Source organism: Aquila chrysaetos, chromosome 1 (assembly GCF_900496995.4).
Source record: "Aquila chrysaetos chrysaetos chromosome 1, bAquChr1.4, whole genome shotgun sequence".
Lineage (NCBI taxonomy): Eukaryota > Metazoa > Chordata > Aves > Accipitriformes > Accipitridae > Aquila > Aquila chrysaetos.
Genome location: NC_044004.1, coordinates 51353512 through 51374472, shown reverse-complemented (window position 1 = coordinate 51374472; position 20961 = coordinate 51353512). Strand labels below are relative to the sequence as shown.

General features: G+C 40.9%; 1 protein-coding gene across 1 annotated transcript in view; it reads left to right on the top strand.

Annotated features, from left to right (window-relative positions):
• The first annotated feature begins 1052 nt into the window (after positions 1 to 1052).
• The window catches only part of GPRIN3 (GPRIN family member 3), a 93108-nt gene continuing 73199 nt past the window's right edge, over positions 1053 to 20961 (top strand). The window contains exon 1 of the mRNA XM_041125569.1: positions 1053 to 1073. The gene's annotated coding sequence lies outside the window, so the exon portion shown is untranslated. The remainder of the gene's footprint in view (positions 1074 to 20961) is intronic.

Sequence of the window (20961 nt, the reverse complement as noted above, 5' to 3'; positions counted from 1 at the left end):
ACTAAGATCTTCTCCTGTCTTTCCCCTGAAAACTTACATTGGCAAAATATGCATCTATAATCCTGTACATGCTACTGTTATTAACTACGTACAATGTTAATCTATTGCTGTTAACTGACAGTGTGTTATGCCACATCCACCAGAGAGCCCTGCCAGTGCAGAAGCATCGGACTGGAAATAGCCCAAATAAGCAGATGGTTTACACAGAAAGAGCTTTCTACAGTCCTTTAAGATGACTGTCTTGAGACAGTGACTTGAGGACACAGTCTTGAGACAGTGATGTCTCCTAATGAAGTCCTAGCTTGCTGGTTTTCACTCTCATAGATCCCTGCATAGTATATTTCTTTGTGTTTGAGGAATCCAGAGAGAAAACTGGCCTTTGTCAAGAAGCCAATAGGCAATTTAATTTAAATGCACCCCAAGCAATACTTGCAACCCTGACTTCTGCTTCATCATCTCAGAGCCATCTGTTCAAGCCTCTGTGTTTGGCAAGCTGTCGCAAGTGTCCAGGCTCTCCAGGTAATTCCAGGCTGTGGTTGATGTGGTGCCACTGGGGAGAGGAACTTGCATGACCCATGACTGATTTTGTTCACCGACAGAAGCTGTGAGCTTGTACCTCACACCTCAGTGCGGGAGGCTTTAAAAGCTAAATTACTTGTTCAAGTAATATCAGTGTTGTTTATAATTAAACTGCCTTGTGCTGTGACTCAGTCAGAAAGCAAGAAAGAAATTACACACACACACAAAACTCAGAAGATCCTTACCATGCGCAAACTATTGGTATGACATGATGCCAGTAAGTTGGCAAGAGTGCCCGTGCTATTTAGGTTTAGCATTAAATCCAGATTCAGTACTAGATGTGGCAAAGCTGATGGACTTTTGAAACTTTTTTATCTCCAGGCTTAACACCTGAGTCCCAGATCGGGAGAAGACATTGTGAGGACACCAGCAAGAGACAGCTGAAGTCCCATGGAAGTTTGCTGCTACCGAGGCAGTGATGGCCTGAGGGGAAAATGAAGTACTGCAAGTCCTAGTTTCTTACTTTACGCAGTGACCTCAGTGACTGGACTGCGGTAAGTTGACAACTGTGTCTCCCATTGTAGCCCTTTGCAGAGGTTCCCGACAATGAAATTGTGGCAGAGATGTAAATTCATCAGTGGAAAAGCTGCTCTAACATTTGAGCAAAGCCCAAAATAACCTTGAAAGTTGCTGGCATAGTCAGGTAATTAATGATTAAAGTGCCATGTGTTTGGGCCAGTACAGTGTCCTGTGTCAGTGAAAAAGCTCACATGTTGTTAAACTGCTCATCAGCTGAGCCTCCTGTCTTCAAAGGAGCCTCCTGCTGTGCCTACAACACTTACAGCACCAGATCAGCACTGGAAAAAAGAAAAAGGAAAAGGCAATGGAGTCACGTGGGATTTTGACCTGCAGGGAAAGAAGTCCATGAAAACCTCTAGCGTCTAATAAGGACTCGGTGCTTGGTACTTGTTCATTTAGGGGTTTGCACCATTTTTCATAACCAACCTCAGACAAGCAGAGGGGGGTAGATTGCCACAACTGTGCAGGAATTTTAAATTGTCTCTCCAGCGGGCAGCTGTAGAGTTACAGAACTAGGACTGGGAGCAGGATTTAGCTCACATAGCTTACCAGGGAGCAAAGAAAAAGGAGGGGGAAAGCAGACAAATGGCAGTAAATAAAGCCTCTGGAGGAGGCTGATGAATGTGGATTGCCACCGCCACTGGCTCAGGGCTAAGGCTATGAAATGGAGTGACAGAAAACAAAATCCAGAGATGGCAACCAGCCGTGCATAATTTTGCTTTATAAAAAGAAGTACCATTTGCTCTATAGATGTATCTCAATGAGAAGTAGGAATGAAAATGTCTCTTAAAACGGCTTGTGAAAATGGACAGAATAGTTTGCTATTTTATACCAATCTGTCTTTCTTGCTGATGTCTGTAAATACTGGTGCTTAGTTCTTTGAATTCCTATTTGTTCTGTTCTGGCGTTATTATCTCTCCATCATTACCAACAAATGGGAGTTAGCCATCTGGAAAAAAAAAAAGTGTATTCTAAATTATGTTTCTTTCTCTACTGTCATGTGATTATTAACTCAGATAAATGAATTTAAGCTATTCTTGGGTCCATTAGCAATTTGGTAGAGAATGACAGTAAATTACTCTCTAGCTTTTCTAAAAATGTTTTGAGATGTATCAAGTGAGAGCATCAAATAGTAATTCACCCTTCTGAGTGATAATACCGGTCATTACAGCACAGCACCTGTTCTCACACTTTAATCTGTGACTCAGAACTGCAGCTTGCCACAGCTTTTCCCAATGATCTACAGGGAGAGGTGTTTTGGGGAAAATGCTTTTTAGTGATTATGAAATGGGTCATATTTTGTCTGTCAGCTCTTCAGAACAGGTATGAATTTCTTTCACTGCCTGCCAAATTTGTTTTACTGCTGACCACATGTAGATATTAACTACAGTTTGCCTGCATGTTGTTGCTCACATGAAGCACAGCCTTCAATGAGCTTCCACAGATAAAACTTTGAAAAGTAATATTCCATGATTTAGCTGATAATTCTGGTCGACAAAATGGAAAGGATTGCATCTCATTCAGTTTTAGAAACAGGAACTTCTCACAACTTGTAAAAGTAAGAGAGTAATACTGGAGTTATCAGATATAAATGTGTAACACATGCTGACTGAGAACAACCTGTTTTGAGACACTTGGGTCTTAGTTTAGATGAGTATTTGAGATGCCTCTTATTTGAGTTGTAGTGCAGAATTTTTGTTCATTTTCCAGGTACTTCAGAGAGGTTATGGTTTAGTGACATCAGTGTGTGTCTAGATTTCCTTATGAGCAATCAGCCAGCCTTTAAAAATTGAAAGTTAACATGTTTGCCTACAATGAATAGACTTCTTTCCCCATTTATTTTCCTTCTGTTTTATTTTGGAATGTAACTTTCCCATACATATTCTCATTTCAGATGTACATATATAGACAGTATATATAGAGATGTTTGTTTGTTTTTTGTGGTTTTTTTTTATAATATATATGCGTATATCTTGTGTATACACACACCCCCAGTGTAACACTACAGTGACTTGGGAATTGTACGAAATGGCCTATGGTTATATTTTTAGCAAAACTGTAATTTCTGAAAAGAAAGTACAAATTGTAAACCTAACATACCACATCCCCATTCCTATACCATCTCCCAACTTTTTCTGTATCTTAAAGGGCCCCCAGGGCTCTGCACAATAAATTTTACATAGGTTCTGACATGAACTTTTCTGTCAGGAGTCCCAAACTTGTACTGATTTCTTCGTCAGAGATCAAAGGAAGGGAAGATGCTGTGAGAGATTTTCTATGAGGCCTACCTGCCTTGTCTCCACAGATCTTGCCGAAAGTGCATTCATCATTTAAGTTACTATAGAAACAGATAAATAATTTCATATAAACTGCTAATTTTCAACACTACCAAAAATCACCATCATCTTTTGCAAAATTTGATCCATATCCCCTCATTTTTTTACTTTGTGGGGAGGAGGGAACGGGGATTTTTTCCTTAAAATCTTGTGTCTAACTTACAGCTTAAGTGTTGATCAGCTGCTAGCCTAACAGAGCTCTGCTCTTTGTTAGTGTAGAAAACCAGTTATGCTATTCCTTTACATGATACTCAGTTTTTAGGTAGATGTGTCCACAGGGCAAACTAGTTTCTTAGTTTTGCAGCAATATCATGACAGCTGCATTTAGTCCCCTCCTCCTGTCAAGGAAGACAAATGTAAATAAAGAAATCAAAACCCTTCCATAAGTCAAAGAGAAATTCCTAGTAAACTAGTAGAGAATGCTTAGTGAATATAAAGCCACACATGTATTTCAGTCATGGACATGTCTAGCATAGAAATGCAGAGGGAAAAAGAAACCAGGAATGAAATCATTCCCTGTAACTAAGTTATCAGATCTTGGGTCCTCTAATGTCTAAATCAAGGACTAAAATAACAGGGTCATGAGCCACCCTCTGCACCCCAAGTCTCTCCTTCAGGCTGTCCTTTCTATTGAAAGAGGATGCAGGGGCACACCTGCTTGCGTAGGCACCATTCCCACCTGCAGTTTGCATCTGTGTCTGGTGTGTGTCTCCAGCTCCCACAGTTCAGAACTCCTCCAGCTGCCCTGGAGGGGTTGGACCATCCAATTGACAGCTCACATCTTCATTCTTTCACCTACCCACAGGAACAGGCCCCAAAGCTGAGACTCCAAATCCCAGAAGCTGGATATTGTTTTACTGGTACAATCATTAGAGCTGGCTCTAAACTTAGTGAAAGAGTCCTGTCACTGTAGGGGCTTTGGCAAGCTTAGCATTTAAAGGCAGAAGTTGGCAATAGTCTTCAAATGGATGGGCTCGCTAGTGAGCATGTTTTATAGGGCACTTCTTTTCCCCCCTACATATAAACAGTGGGCTGAACATACCACTTTGTTTTAGCTGCTGGCAAAAGGTCAATAGCTATTCTCTTTCATTTAATGGAAAGAAAGCATGAAGAAGGACTATGATTTAGCCCTTCTATCTCTGCACTAGATTAATTATAGCCAAAATGATCAAATCCTCGAGTTCACAGGCAGCATTCACTTCAAGGAGAAATCATTTCTCTTTCTCATTGCTTTTTGTATGCAGTTGTGCTAACCAATATTTTTAACAAACCTTTTTTGATAACAGCAACATTTAATAGTGAGAAAACCAAGTGAAGCTGTGCCAATTCAGTACAAGATGAAAACTTGACTTTCAAAGGGGAATTATTGAGAATGCAAAGAGTTGCATCTAATATAGTCCTTCAGGTGCTGAACCTTCAAGATTTTCGGCAACTTCTGAAGATGCTGAATAGCACTGATTTATTTTTTTTAATTGGCTGGGGAGAGCAAGAATGACTTTGTAGCCAACTGGCTGCTGCATTCCCATTGGCCTGGGATGAGAAGGATATATTCTGCAATTGGATTCCTTGTTGATGCAGAGTTACTACGAAACGTGATTCATTCCTGGCACTGTAACTTGCTGTCACCGTCTAATTCCTATGTCCTGCCTAATGCCTGAATAAGCAATGAACGTGGTAAGTCTTTCTGTCCAATGACTGTCTAATTACCATGTACAAAATGCAACACCAAGAGAAGTTAAGACAATTTTGCTATAGGGTGTGATAGGGAAATAGGCAGAGTGAAACTGCCTCAAGAAGGGGAAGGAGAAGAAGCTGAGCTTCTGGCAGCCCAGTCTATTAAGTCAGTAGCTGAAAGAGCAAGGTGTTGCAGGAGGATCATCATGCTGCCTTAATATAAAACTTAGGTTGTCAGAATACATGCTGGTTTGTACACTAAAGACTAGGGAGATGGAAACGAAACATCTAGTTGTGGATTCAGGGGACCTCACTGCTCTGCACTTCAGAGTCTTTATTGCACTGGGATTTCACTGGTGCAAACCCTGATCTGCAGAAACTTTACATACCTCCAGAAGTCATGTGGCAAACAAGCAGGACAATGAAGAGTTAACTTTTCAACTTTACACTGGGCCTTTAGGCAGTACTAAAGTTTCTAAATGCTTTTGTAGATACAGTCCTTCATTAAATATTATTAGTGTATTAGAAATGTTTTTTATTTATATTTCAGTAGTAGAGGCATTATTATAATTGATTTAGGGAAACTACAGCCCTTAATACTAAATGCTGTCTGCAACTCTGTGTAATACTAAGGTCTTTAAATTGGTACCTCACCTCTACCTACCTTAGGAGGGTGTGAAAAAAATGTCTTTAATTAGGTGTTTTTAAACCAAGGTTACAAAACAAGGAAAGTAAATCCATGTACCTTTCTAATGAAATCAGTAAGGCAACCTCTACTTTATTTAAAAAAATATCAAAAGAAAAGCTCACAATCAATAATTCTACCCTGGGAGAAAAGAGAGGCAGAGATTAATATGACATTCTGTTGGTACATGCCCGTGTATGTGAATGGGAGAGCAATTACCTCCCATAATGAAACTGGACAAAATTATGTACTTCTACACACAGTAGACAGAAAAAAATATGTCCTTCTTATTCAACTAAATTTTCTAGTGCAGTAAACTAGTACATTCCTAAATAATGTCTGAGTAATATTTCTCTATAATCTATTTAATCTTTTTCTTCTGTAATATTTATTCTTGCATATTTCCCTGTATATCAGGTAAACCTGTATATCAGGTTTATCTGTATATTTGCTTATACAGGTTCTGAGGAAAGATTCACATTTCTGAGCACTTCTGAAACAACTATCCAATCCTGTTGTAAAAGGTACCACTTTCTTGGCCTCGATAAGATGCAAAAAATAAATTGTGTGTGTGAATTCTCCTTTTCTACTATTCTTACAGTTTCCTGCTTTTCAAATAGCTGTGGGCTGAATCTGAATATAGAGAGAAAGATAAGGTCATAGTGCAGGATACTTTATTACCTGAATGTGTGTCCTAAGTTTGCTGTGCCGGTGAGGAATAGGAACAGTTTCTGGATCAGGTCTTGCAGGACTCCTGTGTCCCCTAGAGATGCAGAGAATCTAGCCAGGTTGGTATAAATTAATTCAGTTTTTTAAACTGTGTTATGGTTTCAGAGTAAAAAATTAACTAGAGTACACCTTTATTTCCATGGAACATGTCCACAGAGCTCAAGACCAGGCAATCACTTTCCTCTTCTAGCGTCAGTTGGCTGCCAGGAATGGTGGTGATTCATTACCTGCTGAGCACAAAGACAGGCTGTACAAAAACTGAGATGCAGATCTGATGCATGTTGCATAGAGTAATTACCATCCATGCCAGGGCGACATACTTCCTCTTCACTTCATATTTGACCCTTGTTGTCATTTTTGTTGATCTTTCCCAGTCCAGCATGAATTCAGTATTGTGTTAATGAAACGTGAGGAAAATGGCTGAGTTAAATCTGCTCCAATTCTTTGCACCAGCCACTCTTCTTTCAGCAGGCTGTTCGTAATCACTGCTAACACAGAAAACAGACTGACAGCTCTGACGTAACTTTTGAGTCAAGCACGCTTAGATTTTACTATCTTTCCACTCCATTTCCTTCCTGCCCAAGAAAACAAAAGAATATATTTTCCTCTGTGTTGGTCTGCTTGAAAGAATTTTGTTTTCTGCAATTCTCACGGAATATTTCAAACCCCTTTCCCTCCAGATAATGGACCTGAAAACTGCTGAGCACTGGTTTCTCTGCAGCAAAGCACATGTGCACATAAGTTTAAGCATGTGTTCAAGTGTTTTGCAGGATCAGGGCTGGAGTTAGAAGCATTTTGCTGTACAAAGGATAACAAAGTCCCCAGTCCAGTGAAAGAACATTGAAAATTCATGTTTAGGACATTCACTCAAGAACGATCAAAGGAATCGGATTTTAGTCAGATGACCGTACAACACACTAAGATGCAGAGGGTTGATCTGTGTTTAAGAAGCAGCCCTAGGTGTTTTCCCAGATAACAAGAGGGGGCTTTCTGAGAGCTAATAGCAAAGAAAACCTTTCTTCAGTTTTGCACCTCTTTCTACAGCATTGCAGATGTTCATGACAGAGTGCAGTAGTGAAGTCTCAGCTGTCTCAGATGAAATAGAAGCAGCTACTTACTGACATTTTCAGTAGATACAGGTTTTCAAAATGGGTGAGGACCCATTGAGAGTACCAGAAAGAGAAGCACGAGCTTTCCATTTTCCTTCATGAAAAGATTTAAGCCGCCTCAGATCTCTTAAAAAAACCACCCTGTTCTCTTTCTCCTTTTCTCTTTCTCTTGCTTTCAAACCTACCATATGCTATCAATAAATAATTCTAATATGGGCACATAAGAATGGCTGTCATCCACAATTTCTGGATTTTATATATTCCTTTCATGTATTTTTCACTAACTCTTGTTAGAATAGGGGCTGAGATGGAAATAGAGAATAAACTTTCTCTGACTGCAGAAATTTCCTAGCACTCCATTGGAGAGTCTAAATTCTTGTTGAACTGTAGGGTTCAAAAGTAATTCAGGAATACGAAAGAGCTACTTACCTTATACCCCTGGAATTTATTTGGTTGCTCTAAAACCCTGGTTAGAAACCAAGGCTGTCATTTCAGGACATTGGAAGCACCAAATATATGGTGAAAATAATTAATTTTGAAGTTTGTGACCTGAAGGGAATTGCATAGTATATATACTCATATTTAACGTTCAGTTTTACATTCATTTCTTCAACATGCTAATGCATACAATTTACGACTGACTTCTAGTGCTGTAAGTCAAAAAAAGACAATCTAATAAATTATTTTAGCATATCCATCTGGGCTTCTAGGTGACAACCTAAGTAAGAAGAATAATAATATAGTAATAATAGCAGTGAACTAAAAGGCAATCTCTAAAAATTGCCATTTCACAGGCTTATAAGAATATGCTACTTAAGATGAGTTAAATGTAAATTGAAGTTATCAAAAATTTTCTACCGTAATATCTAGGAATGACACATCATCAAAAATAAAACAAATTAAAATAATCTATCCATTTGTCCAGCAGTGCAGGAGTAAAGGGAACAGAAGATTATATTAGATGGCTACAGTATTTGGAGTGGCATGCTTTAGCCACACTAGTAGGGGAAGGGATCCCTGCACAGGAATTATAAAAAAATCAGTATGCATCTTCTTCATTCTCTCAGAATCTGTCTGTTAACCTAAAATACTAGCCAGGACAAGTCAAAGGTTAAAATCTGCCTACCATTTTCTTTGAAGTGTGGAAAAACAGCAACAACAGTTTTCCATGTTCCTAGTAATAGCAATAGAATCATGTGAAATACCAGGAGAGGTGAGAACTTTTGTCCCGCGTAGATATATTATTTAAATATTGGCACAATACACTTTGGCTGCACGTTGTCTCTTTTCCTGCAGGTTCACAGATGTGTTCTTTCCAGATCCTGCGCACACCCTGTTATTATCCTCACGCACAGCTGACAAGTGAAATTACTCCCCTAACCTAGCAGCTTCGGCATCCTTGTCGTACTGAGTGCCGAGCAGTTCAGTGGCAGAAGACCAGTGGTCCAGATTTTACTGGAGCACAGTCATAGTTCAGGTTGCAGAAGCTAATATTGGGCTAAATAGCTGTGAATAATCACTGCCCAACCTGAGAAATTGAAAGCATGGAGATGTTGATATTCTAGCAAATATCCTTTTGGGTTTTCCTAAATAAAGACACTTAAATGGGTACTGATATCACTTTCCTAGACAGCTAGGATCTTGCTCACCCCAGGATATCTTATCTGATATAGCCCAATATACACTAATATACTAATACTAATCTCTAATATACTAATACTAATACACTAATACTAATATATGTCTCTAATATACTTGCACAATTAAAACAGTGGTTTATGTCATTTGAAAAGGTCACATTTTCTGGAGTTTCTTGGATCATCCTTAAAAGAGACTCCAATAGCTTTTTAAAATGTCTTCCATCAAACTTATATTTACTCAGCTCTACATCTAGCCAGTGTGGTCCAGCTGCCGCATGATTAAGAAAACTTCAAAATGCCTCACAGGAACAGTTTTGTAACCGTAAACTTTAAGCTTAACTATACCCATTTGAAAAATGTGTTACAAGAGTGCCTTTGAGCCAATTGAGAGGCATACTCCATGATCAATTTTTGCAAAGGTGCTAGCAGCAGCTCTGTGGGCTGAGCACTCAGAGGCACTATGAACAAAATGTGTAAGCACCAGAGAGCAAAGCCTGGTCTTTCCAGCCTAGTCTTTCCCACTGCTATTCTAGCTTTTTAATTCATCATCATGAGTTCATCATCACCTCTTCTTTTTCCTCTGAGAGTGGTTACCAAGAGGGTGCTCCTTACTAGAAACTGGAAACGAAGTATCTCTTATCTAAGAGTGTTTACCTTAGAGATAAATAAGTAAGAACAGTAAAAAAAAAAAATGCAGTTTGAAATGCTGCTAGTACCTCTAAACAGCAGGAAAGCAGCTGATATTAATGATGCTCTTTTTACAGCACCATTTCTCAGAGGCTCCAATCCCTAACTGACTTCAGGAAGGTGTGCATTTACACATATCAAGGAGAAGAGTACTGTGGTACAGCTTTATCCTCTCTTCCTGCAACTACCACACAATATGTAAAAGTTTGGTTGTCTGAGAGGAAACAAAATGCATTAGGAAGAGCAAGAGGGAATTCTCTTAGACCCTAATTGCTCAGTCAGCAGTGTTAGCTCAGCTTGGTCTGAGAATGGCTAAGTTAGGTAAGGAGGCCTTACTGTAGTTGCAGTAAAAGAAATGTGGAAAAATAAAAGAAACCTGTCCTATCATATGTCCACTATAGCTCATGCCTTCCCATATCAAAGAACCTACCGCTCTAGGTCAGCCTTTTGGAAGTGCTAAATAGAGTGCTTCATTTTCACTTAGGCCTGATGGACCAACTTTCCACGAAGATCAATGACAAAATTAATAAAATCATTATTGGTGGCCAGATGTATTAATAAAGCCTTCTCTGAGGGACAGAACAGAGCTGCTCTTCCACTCATTCTCAACTATACATTGGTGGGAAGAGGCACGCTGTAACTGTGACGAGATGGCTGGGCCACTGAGCTGGTAGAGCCTCAAGCACTGCAGTGAAAATACCCTGGGAACACCTGACAGACTGCAAGTTACTTAAAACTTAATTGGGCGAGCATTCTGAAATCTTTCATTCTCATCCCATGTATTGTTTCAACAGAAATGGCAGAACTGGCACGTAATCCTGGTGGGTCCACGCTGCAGGCCAGCTGCAGTGCTGCCAGCTGGGAAGGCTGACCAGCTTCTCCCTTGCCGAGTGGGAGAGCAACACTATTGCTTGGAGACCTTAACACTACACCTGAAAAGTGTGTAAGCTTTGTTACCTCTGCTCCACAGGTTGGGAACTGTGGCAGCAAGAGATGAAAAGCCAAAATGATCAGCTGGGCTTCAGTCAGGTCTGCAGCGACTGGTGGTGCTGTCAAGTGGGTAGGGTTTCCAGGTGCATAGTGCTAGGGAGTGAGTCTTTGTGTCGGTAGAGAAACCCCCTGCCTCTACCCTGCGCTGCCGGGATTGTGAGAGGCTGGGCTAAGGATGGTGCACAGTGAGCGGGGTTCACCTTGGTACCAGAGCACCAAGTGAAGAAGATGCCTTCGGAGATATCTGTGTGTGCTGACAGTTAATGATAAGATCACCATCTACTGGTACGTGAAAACACTTGCCACAGCTTAGGTACCTATACCCTGTCCCATGCCTTCCACATTATGTCTGTCTTTAGACCTGTTTAGATCCGTCTGACCTGGCAACCGACAAAAGCTGGGCTCCTGTGCTCTGTCTCAGGACCCGGCAGAGATCCCTAGTATCATCTTATGCTTGCTACAAGGTCAGAGTTGGCTCAGCAGCTCCCAATTCAAAGTGTGCTTGGAGGAGTAATAATAAATGTTTTGGGGTTTTCTCTCTTGTTTAAAGACTTGGCAGTCAGACAAGAATCGCTGTATACAGAAATGACAGGCACGCGCTCAGAACAAAAGAGACAGGTTGGAAATTATCTGATAAAGTTTTAAATGTCTGAGAGAAAAGCAGTGATCTTGAGAAGCTCACAAGTGCCTGAAACCTGACTGCAGCCCATCCTTTGTTTTAGGAGATTACTCTGCAGCTAAGGTAGCCTTGACTGTAGCATTTAGATTTCTTTCCAGAGATCTGGATGCAGTGAAGCAGTGTGATTTAACTACAGGGAGAGGCTCTCTGTGCAATGTTCTGTGCTAGCTGTTTTCCCTGCCACAAGCACAGAACTCCACTTGTGGGCCAATGCTTTTACATTTCATTCCTTGTAGTTAGATGCCTATAACCTGCTTAGGTTCTCTACAGGAACCCAGGGACACTCAGTACCTTTGAAAATTAGGCCACCCTACTTTCCCTGTCTTCGAGTGCTTAATTAGAATTGCTTGAATGGATTCCTAGAACTTCCCTAAGCTTAGAGAAAGATAGAAAATTACAAAGGGAGGGGGAAATTCTCAGTATTTAAAGGTGCTGCAAATGTCACCATCTGACACCTTGCAATTTTATTGGGTTATCCCACTAGAGTATTGCTGGGATGGAAAGTCCACCAGTCCCTTTCCTTATGACAGTGCACTGAATCCAGCATTTTCCTACCATGGTTGCATTTAGTTTGGACATAGAGATGTGAAATTTTCACGTGGGATGTATAGAAGTTGCTTATGCATAACTTTTACTTTATCTGCTGCTCTAACTGAATTTCCATGGAGAGATATCAGAGACAATAAGGCTTTTGACTGCCTCATGTGACATTATCAGTAGCCACCTAGGGAAAGCACCACAAAACATAACAACTCTTTGGGAAACTCTGCAGAGGGGAATATTTACCAGTGGGTTCATCACTGAAGTGAAAGGCTGCACCAAGCAGGATTCTGCCAGGCTCTGCCTTACATCTGGTTCTTGTCTGTATTTTCTGTAGCAGAGACAATATGTATCACATTAAAAAAAAACCAACAAACAATCTGGAAAGATCTGAAAATGGGATTTAGAGGATCTCATTAGCTGGTCAAAATTATCTTGACAACTTGGAGCAATGGTCTGGAAAAACATGATGCTATTCAACAAAAAGAAGTGATTATTCCTATCTAGCCAGGAGTTATCACTAGTATATAGTAGGATAGCATTGGGTATAACTGGGGCATGGGGCCAGTTTTACATTGCAAGACAAATGCAAGACACAGTGACACAGGTACAGCTGTTCCTGACTTGAGGCTGGAGGTGGACTGGCTCTTTCAGACCAGATTTTCTTTGCTTCCATGCCAACTATTAGCAGCAAGAGAAAGGGTAAGGTAGCACATAGCTAGGAGAGGTCTGTCTGTGTTTTCCCCAAAGGCAGCTAAGTGGGACTATAGCTGACACAGACACAACTTCAGCTCTGGGCTGAATTCAAGCTCATTAGCTCTCCTGAAGACTAAGTTTCTGCCCAGGATACAGGCACAGTATCCCCATAGACATTAGCGAGAGCAGCACAAGCACACCCAGGGGCAAAAGATAGACCCACTGCTTTAATACCTCCTATAGCTTTTGTTACCCATAAGATTGCAAAGAACATGTTCATGTTAGAAGAAAAAGAACAAATGGAATAAAGGCAATTTAATGGCGAAAACATAAGTGCTCCTAATCCTATCTCTCTGTAGTACCTGCTGCCAGCAGCAGCTATAGGAGCCAGAGCTAGAGTTTAAAGTTATACGAGTCATTTGTCATTTATGTACTAAAATATATCCCTAGAGACATTTCAAAGGCATGGGTTTGCTTTTTTTCCTTTATAAACACCACTGTTGACTGAAAGAAGCTAGGCTCTGGAGGGCAGACTACAGGATCCTGAAGTGGATTTTTGGAGGGTATTTAGCCTCCAGAATGCGCATATCAGTAAGCCAAGAATATTTTCCAAAATGGCTAAGTGAGCTAGGAACCAACCTGCTATTGATTTTCACTAGCAACCATGCTTGTGCATGTCTTTGTGAGCAGAAATTAAAAGAGCCATCTAGAAAAGAGAAGGCAAATATAAGAGAGGTGGTTGTATGATGTGAGAAGGGAAATGCTTCAGTTCAGATCTGTGGCTCCTATCAACCCACACTTGGAATAGACAGTTTCTGTGGCTCATAATTCAATCCTGCATGGCAGATCTGGGGCTGTGGACAGTGATAATACTACAGGACACATAAGGTTGATTGTGGACAAATTAGATATTTTTTCTTGCAATGGGGGAATGCGGCAGGCTGGGGTTTTTTGGCCTTCACGCAGTGGCTTCCCATCATACAGCAAGAACATAGTGAGACAACAAGCAAAAACTGATATTCCTGAGTGAGAGGTGAATCTCACTTGGTGTCTGAGCTGACCCTCGCAACTAAAATATCTAAAAGTGTTTCGTATTCTTTAATACATTTATGCTAACAATGAACCTTTGAGACAGGAGACAATCTTCCTGTCTTACGGATGTGTGCTACAGCAAAGTTAAGATACCTGTCATATTTACTAGACAAGACCCTGCTGTGGATTTACAGTCCTAATTTAGGATTTATTGTCCTAATAGCTTGGTGGACTGGATATACCCACACTAATTAAAGCATTTGAACCTCCTTCTGCACAGAATTACTCAGGCGTCCCTGAAAGATACAACTCCATGGACAATCATATCCCCATGGAGGCAGAAACAAATTACTTTTTTACACCACTGAACTGTCACCACTCCACTATGCTTGGACAAAGCAACGCTTTGGTTTTGCAGAGCAGGAATTCTATGCCATTCTCTAACAAATGACAACATCATAGGAGAGGGAAAAATCTGCCTTTATAACATCAACATTTTGTTCATCCTATGAGAACCGTGACTGCAAAATACAGTTCAAGCAGCAGTACTAGAATAGAGGATAGCTTCTAATCTATCACCACAGGACAAATATTTTCACGTAAACCCTAGCTGTGTACATCCCCCCCGGCAAAGCCACCAGAACAGCATCTGTTTTTCTATTTTACAGTGACACCTGCAGTGTTAGGAGGGAAGTGCCACTAGCAAGAGCAGCGCTTTCAGCTGTTTCACACGCTGCTTAGCTTTGAGGGCAGGCTGTGAAGCAGCACAACACATTGTCAGCCTTGGAAGACACTTTCTAAAGAGGACAGGTCCACCACGAGCTCATCTATAGGTTAGATGAAGTGCAAGCGTTGATTGCTTGGTGTTACAAAGCAAGCCAGGATTTCTCCTGTCCACTCCCTGTGGTAGGGTGAAATCACATCTTTTGAAGCAGTGATAGCTTCCAAAGCCTTCCTTAGACTTCACCCTTCAGAGCTTTAATTATAATGACTATATATGATTCCTGTGTCTTTAAACAAGATGGTGTTTGAAAGACAGTTGGCAAAAACAAGCAGCTATTGAAAACCCACAGCACAGTCCCTTCCGTGTCTTGGGGAATGTAAATTCGGGGACTGACTTCACTGTCTACATCCCAGGCATGAATTATCAGGAATTCTACACACACTATTATTTTTATCACTCTAGTGATCTTTCTGAAATTTTTCATATTTTCAAAAGTGATTCTGTCTTCTTTCTGTTTTGGTTTGTTTTTTTCTTAACTAAATTCAGCCCTGACCTCTAACGTGCAGGTGCTGGCAGCTCTTGTCATAAAGCAAAACCAGGACTGGGTTGGTTCCTGGAAGGAGAGGTTTTATTGTTAAGTTTGTGACAAAATGTCTCTCTCCACAGACAGGAATGGTTCAGAATATGTTTATTTATTGTCCCCCAGCTGTAACTGTGCCATTCATGTTGAAACTGCTGAGCTGCTGTGGGTAATCTCAAAAGACAAGTGCAACTGCTGCCAAAAAAATGGTGCATGCTACACTGTCACTAATACCATATTTGGTTATATTCACAGGTTCTTTCTCCAGGTTTAACCATCAGTGTGAACATTAGCAGCCATGCTAACATTTTACGACTCTTAAAAAGATTCAGGTCTATCCAAAAGTAGCCAGACTTCAGAAAACCATAGATGTTTGAAGGCACTGACTGCCAGTAGTAATGACCAGTTCCTCGGAGGAAAGGGAATGTTTCTTAAGAGAAGATATGTGAACAAAACTTCTTGCATGTTTGAAGGAGTGGGGCATTGAATCTAGCTTCCAGAATGACTGATGGCTACATTTCATGCTTGTTAAAATGTACTTCTAAAGACTCAGGGCCTGTCTTCTAGTTTCCCTGATTACATATATGTCATAACAGGCTTTTTGTGCACAGAAATAGAAATATATGGAAGTATATCTTGGAATGGAAATGAGGATTTTTTTTTTTTTTTTTTTAACCTGTAGTGCTGGTATGAGAAAAAGGTTAAAAGAAAAGGACCGGAATTGAGGAAACCTAAGATCAAATCTTACATAGCTATAATACACTAAAGAAATAAGCATATATTTGCAGACCTCCATCTGTCACTGCTTCCATGTTCCCCTTTCTGATGGGAGGGCAATCCATGGCACATGGAAGTGTCTCAGGTCAAGCACTCTGCAATTTGTGGAAAGCAAAAGTTCTGCCCTCATCTCTGCAACTGCACTGAGGCCTTAGGAAAGTTGCACATTTGCGTGTGGGCATAGATATTTCCAGGCACACCAGCGATTTCTTAAACCAATTATTTTATTTAAATTGCTTTAAAACTTCTTGCTTTACACCTTTTTCTTCTCTGATCACCACCAACTGACGGGATGTTTTCTTTTACACTGCCTGTGCTGCTACTTCAAGCTTTTAATCTACTTCTTTCAAAAGTCCTGTTTGGTGTAGTGATCCAGCCCTCTCTGTGCAGAGATGCTCATGACAAAGGAGTGTCACTGTTCCCAGCTGTCTGCACAGGACCCACGTCATACTAATTTTTCATCTGCCAAACAGACTGATTACATGAATACAAAGGGAACACATGTAAGAGAACAGCTACAAGGTGACCATGTTAAAACATATATGCTCTTTATGGTGAAAGCTGGATTGCTTCAACCAAAACCAAAACCTTGTGTTAGGGAAGTTAAGCCTGCTCTTGTTAGTGGGAGTAAGCTCTGGCCCATTTGTCTTTTGTCATTCCCCTACGTGTTGTTAGTGTTCAGCTACAGTCTATAGAGGGAAGGGAATTTGAAGCAGCAACTGAGCAATGCTTGGGGGTGCATGTGTATGAAATACATTCCTCCATGTTATTTGATTTAAACAGCAGACCTGTGTAAGAGGAAAAATGAGTATGCCTCTACTAGAGGGCCACAATTCAGTGCATGAAGACAACTGCAATAGAGATATAAAAATCTTAATGTCTTCTGGAGAGATCAGGACATGAAAACAGATGTTCCAGGCTAGAACATGCAATTTACTTTATGCAGTTGCCCCAGTTTCTCTCGAGGGACAGTCTTGTTCTGTAATCTTCATGTTGTTGCTGTTACGATGACTTCCTATGATTTTCTTCCATGAGGCAAGACACAAAGCAGGAAAGACTCTTTCATATCAGCCAAAGGAAGTTTGACCAAGGGGATAGGGTCATGGATGGGGATTTGGGAAGCTTGGTCACTATTCCTGGCTTTACTGGCAATCATTTTCATTGCATTGAATAATGCCTTTTTCACTGCTGCTTGCCCCATCCTTTATCTCCACAGCCTGTTCAGCCTGAAAACCCTCAAGGTCAATGATGTCTTGCATGTTTGTACACCAGTCAGCATGTTGGAGCCCTTATCTCCATCTGGGCTTCTAGGTGCCAATCTATGTAATAATAATAATAATAATAATAATAATAATAATAATAATAATCTCAAAAGAATAGGCAAAGACAACACACGTGACAACAGTCCTAGCAGAGGATAGCATACGGAAGTTGTTGCAGTGGGAACACAAGGCAGGAAGGATTTCTGGGCTTGACTGGTGAATGTAAAAAGGTTAAGGAATGTAAAAGAGTTCATTCTTTGAGTCACACAGCAAACGTATAGTGTGAATCATCAGACAGACCTAACTGCAGGAGGCAGAGATGCCGTCCTACTCAGAGTAGAGCTTTGAAAGCCCTAACCAACACTGATCAAAATCTGGACAAGAATGACTACATTTTACTAGAGGAAAAACAGGAGAATTCTTACAAACTGCTATTAAACCGGGCCCTTTAACACCCTGTAGAAGTATACATTTGCCCAAACTGCTCTAAAAAAGTACTTGCAGGTAAGCAAAGAATACTATGGTTGGTAGAGAATCGCACAACACAGTCTCACAAATGAAGCAGCGGGCCATTAGGCATTTAGCAGCCTAATCTTGCCTCAGTTATTAATTTGTCTGCCAAGCCCTCAGCTAAAGGAAGAAATTCCACGGGTAATTGCTTTTTATGAAACTTCCTTTCTGGAAAAGCACCAGCTGTAATGAGAAACAATTTCCTCAGAGTCTCCTCCAGCTCAGGACAGCAAGAGCTGCTGCTGGGGACAGTGCACCGCCGTACGCAGAGCTGGGGGGGAGCTGGGCTAGTCCTTGCTCCTCTGTGTCACAGCAGGAATGGGCTTGCAAGCTTAGCTCTGAGCTGCAGAGCAGAGGGGAGAAAAAAAAAAAAGAAAAAAAGAAAGGTTATAATGCTACCTGCTGATAACCAGCTGTCTTAAATGGTATCACCACCTGCTTCCTATCTACACATCTGTAAATCCCCCCCTTCTTCCTCCCACCCCCCCACTGCAGTATCTCTCTAGCTCACCAGCCTTAAGGACACCTGTTACCCACGCAGGCATCCTGGCCCACATGTTACTGCGTTAGCACCTGGACAAGTGCTGCACACTTTTTCTTAGCCTAGGTGACTAATTTACTTTCCTACATTCCTGTGAGATAAGAAAATGTCTGGGACTCCAATACAGGATGAAGCAAAAGCAATGTGATTTTGGGGGAAGGCTGTATCAGATGTATTGGAGCTGAGCTTCTGCAAGCAAACTCCAGACCTGAGGCATAAGCCCTCTTCCCTCTGCAAGACTTGGTTCTGTTATTTGCATATGGTTCTGCTTACATGCCTGTAGACACCCAGCAAGTTAGCAACTGGCCAACTAAAATAGCACAGATTTGATCTGACATGTGATCCTGACTACCAGTCTGCTAATTGCCATGTCTTTGGGCACAAATTTTATATTCCAGAGCTTGAGACTTGACTTTTTGTCCCTTCTGTTCCCTTCTCTAGAAGGGAACCAGTTACTCAGCTGCATTTTCCCAGTTATTTAGCCACATTTTAATTTCTTGTTTCCCTACACACAGTCCCTCCATTCTACTTATTCTTCTCTCGTAGAACACAGGCTAATTTGGATAAATATATCATATCTCAGAATGTGTATATGTATTATCTTTGTCTACTAATTTGACTTTCAAGTTAGTGGTGCTGTTTCTTACCAGGCACTGACTGAACCCGCTTTACTAGTCTACTCTAGTGAATAAGCACAACTGTGTTTGGCTTGGGGAAGGCAGAAATAGCTACAGTAAGAGGAGCTGTATCATCTTTTTCAGGGCTGAATTCAGCTGAACGTGTGTATAACTATCTGCCTTTTGGCAGATTTGGCCTTTTGGTTCTGAAATGATATGGTTGGAGTACTTGCCTAATTTAATCCTTTATACCTTAAAACACGCTCTGCTTTGTTCTGCAGGCCTCAGGTACTATGGGATTAGAATAAAATATGAAGAGCTTCGGTGCCTAAGCAGTGTTTCTAAGGTCATTACTTATTCCCTGAAATAATTATTTCTGTTCTTCTGTGAAGGTTGAGATGAGGAACTGGGCAGGTTGAGAGGACAAGGGTTTGTGCTGTTCGTTGAAAAAAAAAAAAAAATCAATCATTCTGAGTACATTGTGGAAGTCCCAGAAGGAAAGAAAATGCAGTGAAAGCTCATTTCCACCCTGCGTGCTGTATGCCCCTACATGCTCAGGACATGGATAAAAAGACAGAAGGCAAGTGACTTCTCTAAGAGTTACTCAGCAAGTTAATGACAGTCAGAAACAGATCTCAGCCCAGTGCCTAGAGCATTTGGGCACAGTGGGGCTGTCTGCCTCCGCAAGTGCAAGCCTGGGAGACCCTGACTTCACCTGCTGGATAACCAGGAGAAAGTAAATTCATTCTGGATCTGAAAGATCATCTTCCTCTTTGAAAGTGTGACATGGAAGAGCTCTCTAGATTTGCTGTGAACTTGCCAACCAAATAGTGAAGCATCAGAAAAGAGCAGTCTGTGCAGCTGCCTCTCATCAATGCAATGACATGTAGACTAAAAGCTCCGGATAACGAACAATGGAGGAAAGGTAAAGCTGTTTCTTTCTTCCATAAATATGAAATAAGATATAACCTCTGAAGGGTTTTGCTAACATCTTTCACTCCAGTATTTTATTTTTTGTTTAATAAGTGGAGGTGAATATTGACAAAATTCACTTGAACCTTTCAATCCAGGTACAACCCATGTATTTGTTTCTATAACAGGAATGCTTGCCATTTGTTAAATAAAAATGTCATGGGTGATCCTCAGTTGGGGCAGATCAGTGCAACTCCATTGATGTTTCAGGAGTTCATGTCAGGAAAGAAAGGACTCTGCTTATTTGGGCTCCTCCCATAGCTACGGCAGAGCTGTGGTTTCTAAACTATTGCACCACAGGAGATGAGACAAGTAATGCCTTCAAGGTGCTATTGTTAGTTTTTCTTGTGAAATCTAAACCTGCTTAATAATATTCCCCTTGATATTTAACTTTTGGAGGCACTGTGTCTGAAGGTCACCACCTAAACCAGCTGAAAAGCCAAGTGTGAGGACAATTTTTCTATGTTCCTTTGGTGCTTCCATTTTCAGCATTTCAGCCTCTAAGAACAAAGCAAATATTTTCAACACCAGGAGTCGAGAAGGTTTAAAACTTCCAATAAAGCCCACTTAAACTTCCAGTAAAGAACATTTCAAGTGACAGGTGAAGCTTTAAATTCTTTCTTATTTTATCTGCACCAACTGTCCCTAGCTCACCATCAGATCAGTCTCGCAGCTGGTATCCTTTGATGACTTCTCAGAAAGCAGAGTAAAGCTTACCAAGTGGCCTCCAGAACACATGCTAATTTAAAAGCACAGAATGAAATTATGTTAATGGATTGCTACTTCTTGTAGCAATAACACTTCATTTGCACTCTTTTTCTTTCGTAACTAGACTCCAAACGGTGCGAGGTGACGGCTCCGATAACAAACATTGCACTCTGATAGTCACTTGGTAACAGCCACCTCCTGCCAGAAGAGACCAACCCTTTTTCTGGGAGCCACACAGCAGTGCCCCGCAGGTCGGTGGGGAGAAAATCAGGAGCAGAGGGCATCAAAACTGGAGACAAGTCAAAAAGGAAGTAGGCTATAGAAGTGTCATCTGATGATTTCAAACTGGTAAGAACCTGGGGAATTCCTGCATTT